Consider the following 11,376-nt stretch of genomic DNA (forward strand, 5'->3'; position numbering starts at 1 on the left):
ATGATATTCAACCCTCCAATTTTGTTCCATCCAAATAAGCATATATCTTTTTCACATATTATTAGTCTTTAGCTATTATGATGAGTGTGATGCAAAGATAACAGAAAGTACTCTTTTTGTTTCTTTTTGGATAAGCAACATTAACCCTTATTACTTATGCAGAGTTATGCTTGGTGGCACCTAGATGGTAATTATAAATGAAACAATTAAAGTGAGAATTAAATTTACTTTTTTCATATTTCATACTTTGGGTCCTTTTCTCTTTTTAATGTGCCAAAAAAGAAAAAATCCAACAACATCTCATCTAAGCCCCTCAACCACCTTGACTATGCAAAGGAATTCATAGAATGAGAATCATCTCATCTAAGCCCCTCAACCACCTTCACAGGGGGTGGAGGTGCAAGGAGAGAGGTCTTATTGATCTAAGAGGAGAATAAATAACTAAAGTTGAATAAGAAGAAACCTTCAAATATATCATAAATTCAGCATTCATGATAATATCAAAATGAAATTCCAAAGTTAATTTAAGCTAGAATAAAAATGCTTCACATGTAATCGCTTTCTTGCTATAGAAAGAGAGGTACTAGCAACCAACAATGATCTTACTTCAATAACTAAGCATTTCCTCCTGTTTTTAGCATCCTCTATTGTAACTTTGCAACGAGTTGACATGTTTGCCATAACTACTTTCCTTGCCTCTAGTCTCTCACGCATTTCCTCAAGCTCATTCAGTTTATTCAAAGACTCATTTTTTACCTACACAGTATGTTCCCGCCCATTAATCAGTGGGCCAATTAATTAGGTCACAGAAGACAAAACTAAATTACCACTCACCAGGTCCCCTTGAAGTGTCCTACGGCTTTAACAATTCCACGTGCAATATCTAGTAAAAGTAAAATAAAAATAGAAGAATGCAAATGCAATTCTTAAACGCCTTTAAATGGACAACATGAAACAGTTTAAGATCCCTATAAAATAGAAAAGTGGAAAAAAAATACTTACATCATCTTTCGCATCCTCAGAACCATGAAATCGTACAGTATGAAATCGAGGTTTTAGGTGAAAACTAAAGATCATATAAATGGCTCTGCAGGAAAATGAAAAAAAGAACAAAAATATAAAAGTCAGCAAACTATTAGCATACTGGAATTAGACGTGGTAAAATATTCTCTCAAAATCTCAGGTGGTAACTGCGCATCACAATAAGCAGACCTGCAAACCAAGGTCAACATTGAAACATAAACATTAGCCAGGGGCAAGAAGGGATAAAATACTAGTAAAGTTAAGCGCATGGCCTTCAACCTCTCCACGTGTGCAAGAAAGAAAAAGAATCTAGATTTCTAACAGAAACTACTTAGAAAATTATGGCAAAAATATTCAATTCCTTGATACCTACAGTCTAATTTAAAATATACTAGCACACAAAGCTAGAGGATGGGCAACCAAACTATAAATGCTTCCAACATATTTAACAACCCATATATTGTGACACAAGCAGAGGCAAAAAACTGAAAATAAAAATGAAAAAGAAGGATCTAATTTTAGAGACATCGCATTCCACCAAAGACTATTAGTTTGAAGCTTGTCAAACTGCATAAGCTATCAAAATTATAGTTTTAAAAATACTTAATCCAATAAGAAACTAAAAATGGCATGAACAAAGAAAGTTACCAAAATTCACATGCTTCAAGTGCCGCCTCATCATCAGTGTCCTTATTTACTTGCAACATATATTCAATTACATTCTTCATATTTGGCTGTTAAATAATGGAAAGTGACATCAGAAAAAAAATGTAGATTTGTAAACAGGCTTAAAAAGAGAATGACATGGAACTAAAGATGTTACAATATACTACAATACCTACCTCTAGAACAGATGGACGGACTTCAATTAGCTGAACAAATGCTGCACAAACCTGATCATGTGGCAAGAAAAAGAAAAGGAAACATTGATCTGACAATGCACAAACTTGGAAGAAATGAGAGAGCTTTCTACAATTCATCACTAGCTTTATTAAAAATTGGAAATGTTATAGATGAAATCATGAAAAGAGTCGAAAATGACCTTTTCATAGTATTCAATTACATGATATATATTTTGCAAATCCAACATGTCAACAGTTTCATTATAGAAGAAAACGACAAGAACCATTAACACCAAAACTAGATGACAAAGCATGTCCGATTCTAAGGTCAGATTCAATATAAATCTGAAATCGAAAATCGAAATGACAAGTAATTCATGTCAAGTTTTATAGGCTTCAATAGTAAATTACGGAAAATTAGGAAATATTTACATTAGATCATTCCACGCAAAAGTTGGATTATAAATACAATAAGAATACAAGAGAAAAGGAGAAACTATTCACCAATTTTCGCATTTACTGCATAGGTCATTAGCAAGGCTAAACAAACCATGAAGGTATTTATCCACAGAGGCATATAAAGCCTGAAAGAAATTAATGTATAATATCAAGTATTACCCTAAAAGTAACAGAATGGCATCCTTCACAATGAAGAATAGAAACTTTCAAACTTCAAGTTAACTTACAGAAGGCATCAACATAATATATTGGCTTACAGAACTCAAAGAAAGCTTTCTTAGAGAAGCTTACCATCTTAGCTAAGATGGAAAATAGGTGCATGATGACATACAAATGGATACGATGCAAATGAAAAGGGTAAAAAAAAAAGATGAACAATTTTTAATGGAGAAACCAAAGAAAGTTCTCGAAAAATAAAAACCCAAATAAATTTTCCTTTGGGGCACTTCGTCGATACAGTGACTTGAGGAAATAAAAAATCAGGAAGAAGAATAAGAGATTTCTAGGGTGAGGGCTGCCGATTTGGGGAAATTGGGGGGGAAAATAAAGGGAATTGGGGTAGGGGAGAAATGGTTTGGGAAAAATAAAATGGGGAAAAAAAGAAGAAGAGATTTTTAGGGTGAGGGGGGATCGATTTTGGGAAAAAGAAGGGGGAAAAAAAGAAAGACTTTCATTTCATAATTAAAAAGGGCGCCCTTTTGCAAAAAAATTTTGTGGCGTTTGAAACAAAAATGCCACTATTGCCCTAAGCATTAGCGACGCTTCATTAAAAACGCCGCTAAAGACCCGAGCATTAGCGGCGCTTTTGAGAAAGCGCCGTTAAAGACCTGATCATTAGCGGCGCTTTCCGAAAAACGCCGCTAAAGACCCGATCATTAGCGACGCTTTTTTAAAAACGCCGCTAAAACCATGAGCATTAGCGTCGCTTTTTAAAAAACGCCACTAAAGCCCCGAAAACTAAAAAAACGATGTCGTTGGGCTTAGATTTTTTGCGACGCTTTTTGAAAAACGGCGCTAAAAATAAGCATTTGCGGCGTTTTTAAAAAAGCGCCGCTAATACTTAATCTTTAGCGGCGTTTTTTTAAAAGTGCCGCTAATGCTTGATTTTTAGCGGCGTTTTTTATCCAAACGCCACTAAAAACGCTGCTAAAAGCCTGTTTTGGTGTAGTGCTATAGCTCGTCAAACTAAGATTTCACCAAATGACGTATTACACAGAATTCTATACATAAATAGAACAAATACTTTACTTACTCAATTATATCTTTAATTTACCATCTATACGCCAAATAGTAACCAAATACAAAGACTTCGTCGGACGGGCTGTTACAATTCTCTCCCACTAAGAAAATTTCATCCTCGAAATTCATACTTGTGAATAGCTAAGGATACTGCTATTTCATTAAACTTTCTCTTTCCCAAGTAGCTTCTTTTGTATTATGATTTCTCCATAATACTTTCACCAATGGAATCCTCTTATTCCTTAACTATTTCACCTCTCTTGCCAAGATACAAATAGACTTTTTTTCATATGAAAAATTTGGTTCCACCTCTAAATATTCAATATGCACAATATGATCTGGATTTGATCGAGATATCTTTTTAACATAGACACATGAAACACACTGTGAATCTTTGATAACCTTGGAGGTAAACCCAAATTATATGTCACTGGTCCAACTTGCTCTAAAACTTCATATGACCTTACAAATTGTTGACTCAACTTTCATTTCTGATCAAATCAAATAATTTTCTTCCAATAAGAGACTTTTAAGAATACTTTATAACCAACTTAAAAAAATCTCTTTCCTCTTTAAATTAGCATAAGCTTTCTGGCAATCTTGGGCAACTTATAGATTACTACGGATGACAAAGACTTTTTCTTCTGTTTCTCGTATTAACTTAGGTCCTACCAATTTTCTTTCACTAAGCTCCATCCAAAATGTGGGCGTTCTACACTTTCTTTCATACAGAGCTTCAAATGGGGATATACCCAGACTGGCATGATGACTGTTATCATACGCAAATTCAACTAGAGAAAGTTACCTTTCCCAGTTCAGCCCAAATTCAATCACACAACTTCTTAACATGTCTTCCAAGACTTGAATAACTCTTTCAGGCTGACTATCTGTCTGAGGGTGAAATATAATACTGAATTGCAAATTGGTTCCCAATTATCCTTGTAGTTGTTTTCAGAATCTTGATGTAAACCTTGGATCTTTGTCTAAAACTATAGAAGATAAAATTCCATGAAGGCGTACTATCTTAGAGACATATAGCTCAACTAACTTTTCCAGTGAATAAATGGTGTGTATTGGAAGAAAATGAGTTAACTTAATGAGTCGATCTACTATCACCCAAATTGAATTCTTCTTTGAAGGACTGAGAGGTAGTCTTAATACAAAATCAATAGTAATTCTATTACATTTCCACTCTGGTATCTCCAAAGGATACAACTTACTAGAAGGAACTTGATCCTCTACTTTAACTCTTTGGGAAGTTGGAAAAGTTGAAACATATTCTATAATTTCTCTCTTCATTCCAAGCCACCAGTATAAAATTTTCAAATCTCTATACATTTTGACACCTCTTAGATGAAGTGACAAGGGTCCATGATGAGTCTCTTTTAGCAATTCTTGCTTTAAGCCATTTTTAGCTGGCATATACATTCTTCTTATGAATTGCAGTTCACCAACTTTGCCCAGACTGAAATTTGTTTCATTATAAAACATCATATAATACTTATACATATTACACTGCACATCTTTCATCTACTCTTCCATAATTTGAGAGAGAAAAATTGGCCTAATAGTTAGCTTTGCCAATAATGATCCATCATCAGCCATACTTACTCTTGCTCGAAGAGATGTTAATGTTGCCACTATTTTTCTGCTTAAAGCATCAGCCACAACATTAGCTTTTCCAAAGTGATAGTCTATATCCAGATTATAATCTTTTAGTAGTTCTATCTAGCGTCTTTGCGTAGACTCAAATCTTTCTGCGTCATCAAATCCTTCAGGCTCTTGTGATCAGAGTACACACGACCAAATTGATAGTGTATTGACACCTCACCAAAAATCAATACCAAATTGAAATTTTGGTTCTTAAACATTTTAGCCAAGTATCTATCAAGTATCGATACTTTTCATGTGGTATTGATAAAAGTTTACTAGTATCGATATTTGTGGCTCCAACGGTCACTGAATTTTGCATTAAATGCTAAAAATATCAATACTTTGTTGGCAAATATCATTGCTCATGGTTGCAGGTGAATTAAATGCATTGGTTATTTCATCCCCAATGGCTCTTTTCATTTTTCTAACAACCACAATGGTTGGAAATCAATTAGGGGATATAAATACCATCCTTCAAAGACCCTACAACAATAAGATATATTATCAAGCTTATAGATCAATCAAAACAACCTTGTGCTTTCAATTCTCAACAATTTTCTTTATACCACTTGTGAGCTTTCATTGTATTTATTCAGCTCAAGTGTTTCTCTTTGTATTTGTGCTTAATTTGCAAACACTCTGATCTTGTAAGAGTTATTTCTTAGTTTGCTTATTTGTTATTCTTTTTGAGAGGGTTGAGTCTTAATGTTTTGGTAGAAATCTTAAGGGAGTTGTAAGGTTAAACCTTATCCTCAAAGGTTGTCAAATTAGTGAATTTGGGAAAATTCTTATTTGTGGAAAGCTAAGGTAGTGGAGTAGGCATTGGGACCGAACCATCATATATCATCGTGTTTATTGTCTCTATTTATTCTCTTTGCTTCCACAAATTTTTAAAAGGTCAATTCACCTCCTTTTAACAATTACGGATTGATTAATCGAGCTAACAAGGACTTTTGGGAGCAAAGAGTCAAGGTTTTGAGGAAGGAAATGACATGCCATTACAGTGACAGAATGACTAATTTTTTTTTGAAAACTGTAGTGATTAATTGAAATTTTATTAGTTGAGCAACCAAAACAGAAACACATTAAAAATTTAATGACAATGTAGGTAATTAACCCTTTTTTCTACTCATGCAATGTATGAAATTATTATATTTAATAATAGTTTCTTAATATTCTTAGGGCACGTTTAGTTCGCTATAATGGAATAGAGGTGTAATGGAATAGAGGTGTAATGGAATAGAGCTGTAATAGAATAGAGGCGTAATAGTAATTCAATTGTTTGGTTGAATGGAATGGAATAGAACTGTAATAGTATTCTTGTGTTTGGTTGAATGGAATAATGTTGTAATAGCATAAGGAAAAAAACTAAAATGACTAGAATACCCTTAGCAGATTTTTTTAAGTAGATGATTATTGTTATTGTTATTAAATTTTAATAAGATTATTAACATAAATAATACATAATTTAATCATATTTTATCATAATTATTATTAAATATAATTTAATAAAAATATATAATTTAATAAAATTCTTAATATTAAATATTCTTATATGAATTTACTAAAATCATAGTATATAATACTATAAAATATAATTTAAAATAATAATTATTAAATATAATTTAATAAAATATATAATTTAATAAAATTCTTAATATTAAATATTCTTATATGAATTTACTAAAATCATAATATATAGTACTATAAAATATAATTTAAAATAATAATTATTAAATATAATTTAATAAAAATATATAATTTAATAAAATTCTTAATATTAAATATTCTTATATGAATTTACTAAAATCATAATATATAATACTATAAAATATAATTTAAAATAATTATTATTAAATATAATTTAATAAAATATATAATTTAATAAAATTCTTAATATAATTATTCTTATATGAATTTACTAAAATCATAATATATAATACTATAAAATAATATATAATCTACTTTATTATTTTTAAACTGTAATACATATTTAATGTGCTAAAATATCATTAGTGAAACAAATAATTTAATTATTCTACAATAAAAAAATATTAGCAGTAATAAATAACTTGAGAATTATATTTTGCATAAACATAATATTCATATATTAACAAAAGGTTACATGAAATTCATGAAATTCTATGTCATAATCCATATGTTATACAGTTTTACAACATCAAAAGGTTAGAACATTCGAATTTGCAATGTTGTCCTGTCCCGTGAATCCCGCTGTGACATTCGACTCTGTAAAACCACTGCTATTAGATATAAGGACGTCAACATCATTTGAGATTCAAAAGGGAAAAAATTGCGTTTAATATCAATAGAGGAGAACATGTATTCAAACAAAATAAACACCTTCTCACCTTCTTCCTAAGGATATAAACCATTACACCCCTAAGCATGAACAAGGATTATGGGTGTAATGATAGGCTCTACTCATGAATCATGAACTGAATAGTGATGAACACAAAGTCAATTGGCATTGGTCCAAACTATGATAAAGAGGAGATACTCTTAGCAACTAGGAAAAATATGACATAAAAAGACATCAACTTAATATTTTTCCCATGAAGCAAAAAAAGAACATCTTAATACCATACATCAATGGCAAGCAAGACCAAGTCATTTTGCCTCTATATTAATGGATTTTCCAGCAGCAATCTGAAACACAACTCCATAAGTTAAGCTATCATAAAGATACAATTGTGGCTATAATAGTGCTACAGAGCTTTATAAACTTTAAAATACATCAGCTAAGTACATTGAATAATAAACTTGAGCAAAAGGCTACAGAAGAAAAAAGCAAACTGATTTCTATGATAGAGAAATCAATGCCCATATTGATAAAGAGAAGGCCAACAACCACAATAATGAAGAGACATTTAAGCTATCTAAGAACAAACATAAGCATCCATGTTAATCAGATTCACCAATCTGACCATGCAACAACTTATAGAAAGATATAGAAAAAAAACGCTTATGAAAACAACTAAACATGAAAAAAATACCTGCATATATTGCACAACAGTACTAGTATAATCAACAGCTCTCCTTTGGGTCAGCTTTCTCATTCTTTTCGTAGCAAAATTGTCACCATGAGCTGAAAGAAGTATTTAATAGAAAAAATAAAAGAATTTTGTCAGAACTAAAATTTAGATAGCCTAACTTCTTTGATTGTAACTCATCTAAACAGGCAGTTGAGAGCAGCCATAGACCTAGAGGGGTTACCAAAAGATAAAGCTCATGGTAGAAAATAAACATCAGAGTGTAAATACATAAGGCTTAGAGCCAATAGAAGCAAACTACAATAAAAGCCTGTAGTATAAGAACATCAAATATCCCCACTATTAACTAGGCAGACAAAGTTATACAAAAGCACAAATTAATTGAAGCCTAAAGAACTTGTTTGTTAGAATTCCAGCAGCAAATATGCCTTCCAGAAGAATTTATAAAGCAACCATAAACCTAGGCGCGAAGCCTCTCAACCTTAAGCACAGTCCCCCCCGGGTGTTCTACTAATCTCTAGAAGTGCCTTAGTATGAACCAACTTGAACATTGAATTTTAAGAACCAAGTAACTATTTTTCGATAGAATTCTTACAATGCCCACCAATTCGAACAAAAAGAAATAGAGATAATTACTCTACCGTCATAAGGCGGCATCTGAGGAGGAGGAGCACTAGGGTGGTGGTACTTCGAGTTAAGAGTAGTGGAAGAAGCAGACGGCTGCCGCATCATTTGCGGAGGCGGAGGACCTCTCTGAAACTCCCCAGCTTGCGGGTGCGGTTTGTTCTGCTACTGCTGTTTCTGTTGCAGATCACCGTACATCATTGTGAAAACCCCAGAGATCTTAAACACTTTTTCATGCGGTGGGTTGGGATCAAGGATGCACAAAACCAAACCACAATGAAGAAAAAAGATTACCTTTGCAATCAATGGAAGGGAAACGTCAGAGAGGATGAAGCTTGATGACTATAAAAAAAGATTACCTCCCTTCCCTCTATTGTTTGTCAGTCGCTGCAAGAAGCGGAAGATGAAGAAATTGTGAAAACCCTAAACAGAACTGAACTAGTCTTACCCGAGAACTGCAAGAAATTGTGAAAACTTACCTTTGGGGAGATGAAGATGAAGGCAAATCGATGCTTGATTTGGGGATATAAAATCTGGAGCAAAATTTTTGGGGAGAAGAAAGCAGGATATTTTGGTCTCAAAATTTTGGGGAGAAGAAATCAATAAACGGTGAATACCAATTCGTTGCCCCCACCCCTGAATATCTATTACAGTTGCTGAGGGAATAAACAAGTAATAGCAAAACGGTGGAATAGTAAACGATGAACGAAACAGTGGAATAAGCGTGTAATCAATGTAGCACGCGGAATAGGCAAGAAATGGAATGGCTATTCATGCTAACCAAACATGTTGTTAATATAAAAATGCTTTAAGATTTAATAATTCGACATTTTTAAATATTCCTTTAAATTAATGCTGATTTATTGATAGTGCATATTTTATTTAATTAATAATTATTTATTTGCTACTAATAATGATTTATACATAAAATTTAACTATCTGGTTTTATTCATTTGTTGTAGATAAGATTAATTTAATTTGAACTTTAAAATTAATTTATTGTTGTTTAGACTAAATTATTTTAGATAATTATTATGATCATCATTTGTATGAATAAATGAATATTATTTATACTTATTTTATTTTATGTGTCAAAAATTAGATAGTCACGTCAACATTTAAATTTAATGGCAGACTTAGAAAATTTTTTTGAGGACATGGAATTAAATTGTATATTTTTCAATAATAAAATGTATTAATAGTCTATATCTTTATAATTTTTAAAAGATTAAATTAAATTTTTATCTTTTTGGGGGCCAAAGTGTAATTTTATCATTACTAATTTAATATTTTATAAATTATAAAGGGCATAAATGAAAATTTTTCTATTTTTAGGAGGCGGGCGCTTGCCAGACCCCGGCTTCGCCACTGTTTAAATTAGAAATGTTTGTGAAAAATTAAAGGAATTATGTCAAACTTGGTACTTGTACTTTCATAAAATGTCCAATATGAAATTTGTACATTGAAAATGTCTAATGTGGTACTTGAACCATTAATATGTGTTTTATTATGGTACATGTTGTCATTGTTTGTGAATTACTAAACTTACCAATAAAAATTCGACATGTAGAATTTATTTTTTCCAAATAATCAAGTCCATGGATTATAAAACATTATGTGAAAACTATAAAAATTAAATTAAATTGAAAAGAAATTAACTAAATATATGGTTAATAAAAAGAGAGGTAAATTTACCTAAGTAAAATGTAAAGTTCTCCATTTAAGTAAATGATCAAGTTTGCATGTTTAGTATTTACTTTTTTCTTTATTAACTATATGTTTATTATTTAGTTTTTCATATAAAGTTATATCATCTATGCAAACCTGATTATTTGGGGAAAAATTTCTCTGTGTCAATTTTTATTGGTTGATTTAGCAATTTACTAATGGGATTAACACTAAATATCATAATAAAACTCATATTGATAATTTGGATACTAGATTGGATATTTTCAAAGTACAAGTATCGTATTAAATGTTTTATAAAAGTACAAGTACTATATTAAAACATATATTGATAGCTCAAATACCATGCAAGTATGTATCTTGTTATTATAATATATATTAAATTAACTTTCATTAAATCAACCTTAAAACTTAAATTAAATATAAAAATTTAACACGATTATCTTTAAAAATCAAAATATATAGTTTTTACCAAGTACATGATCACATTGAACAAAATTTTAAAACCGAGATTCCAAATTATATAATAAATCTAGGAGAAAAATAATATAAATATACAAATATTCCAATATTTATATAATATAAAATATTGAAATTGGAGTAACTAATTATATATAAATATGAAATATGATTCTACAATTATGTACTTTGACTTTGATAAACAAAAATAGAGTCGTAAGCATATCACGTTCTTGACAGCATAGGACTACAACACCCCATCTTTAAAAAAACAGTTCTATGGCGGCATAATCTAAGTTCAGATAGATTCGAACAAAAGGAAAAAAAACTTTTAATCAGAAAGATAACCTGAAAGCTTACACAACAGGAAACGGTAAATC

At 31.1% G+C, this 11,376-nt stretch overlaps 1 long non-coding RNA gene and 1 other non-coding gene across 16 annotated transcripts; both read right to left on the bottom strand.

Annotated features, from left to right (window-relative positions):
• Nucleotides 1-1,148: 1,148 nt before the first annotated feature.
• LOC105780923 (uncharacterized) lies at nucleotides 1,149-1,985 on the bottom strand. The gene is made up of 3 exons (XR_008195058.1): nucleotides 1,866-1,985; nucleotides 1,672-1,757; nucleotides 1,149-1,212 (listed from the first exon to the last, which is right to left on the bottom strand). It is a non-coding gene; the product is annotated as an uncharacterized LOC105780923 (transcript).
• Nucleotides 1,986-7,270: 5,285 nt separating this feature from the next.
• On the bottom strand, nucleotides 7,271-9,600 carry LOC105780736 (uncharacterized). Of its 15 annotated transcripts, none has more exons than XR_008195342.1 (7): nucleotides 9,331-9,598; nucleotides 9,146-9,238; nucleotides 8,869-9,028; nucleotides 8,231-8,322; nucleotides 7,823-7,883; nucleotides 7,586-7,714; nucleotides 7,271-7,463 (listed from the first exon to the last, which is right to left on the bottom strand). It is a non-coding gene; the product is annotated as an uncharacterized LOC105780736 (long non-coding RNA). The 15 variants fall into 15 exon arrangements; XR_008195343.1 differs by having other exon boundaries at nucleotides 7,818-7,883; XR_008195344.1 differs by having other exon boundaries at nucleotides 7,271-7,474; nucleotides 7,586-7,672; nucleotides 9,331-9,596.
• Between the last annotated feature and the right edge of the window lie 1,776 nt (nucleotides 9,601-11,376).

Source organism: Gossypium raimondii, chromosome 4, assembly GCF_025698545.1.
Source record: "Gossypium raimondii isolate GPD5lz chromosome 4, ASM2569854v1, whole genome shotgun sequence".
In the NCBI taxonomy this organism is placed as follows: domain Eukaryota; kingdom Viridiplantae; phylum Streptophyta; class Magnoliopsida; order Malvales; family Malvaceae; genus Gossypium; species Gossypium raimondii.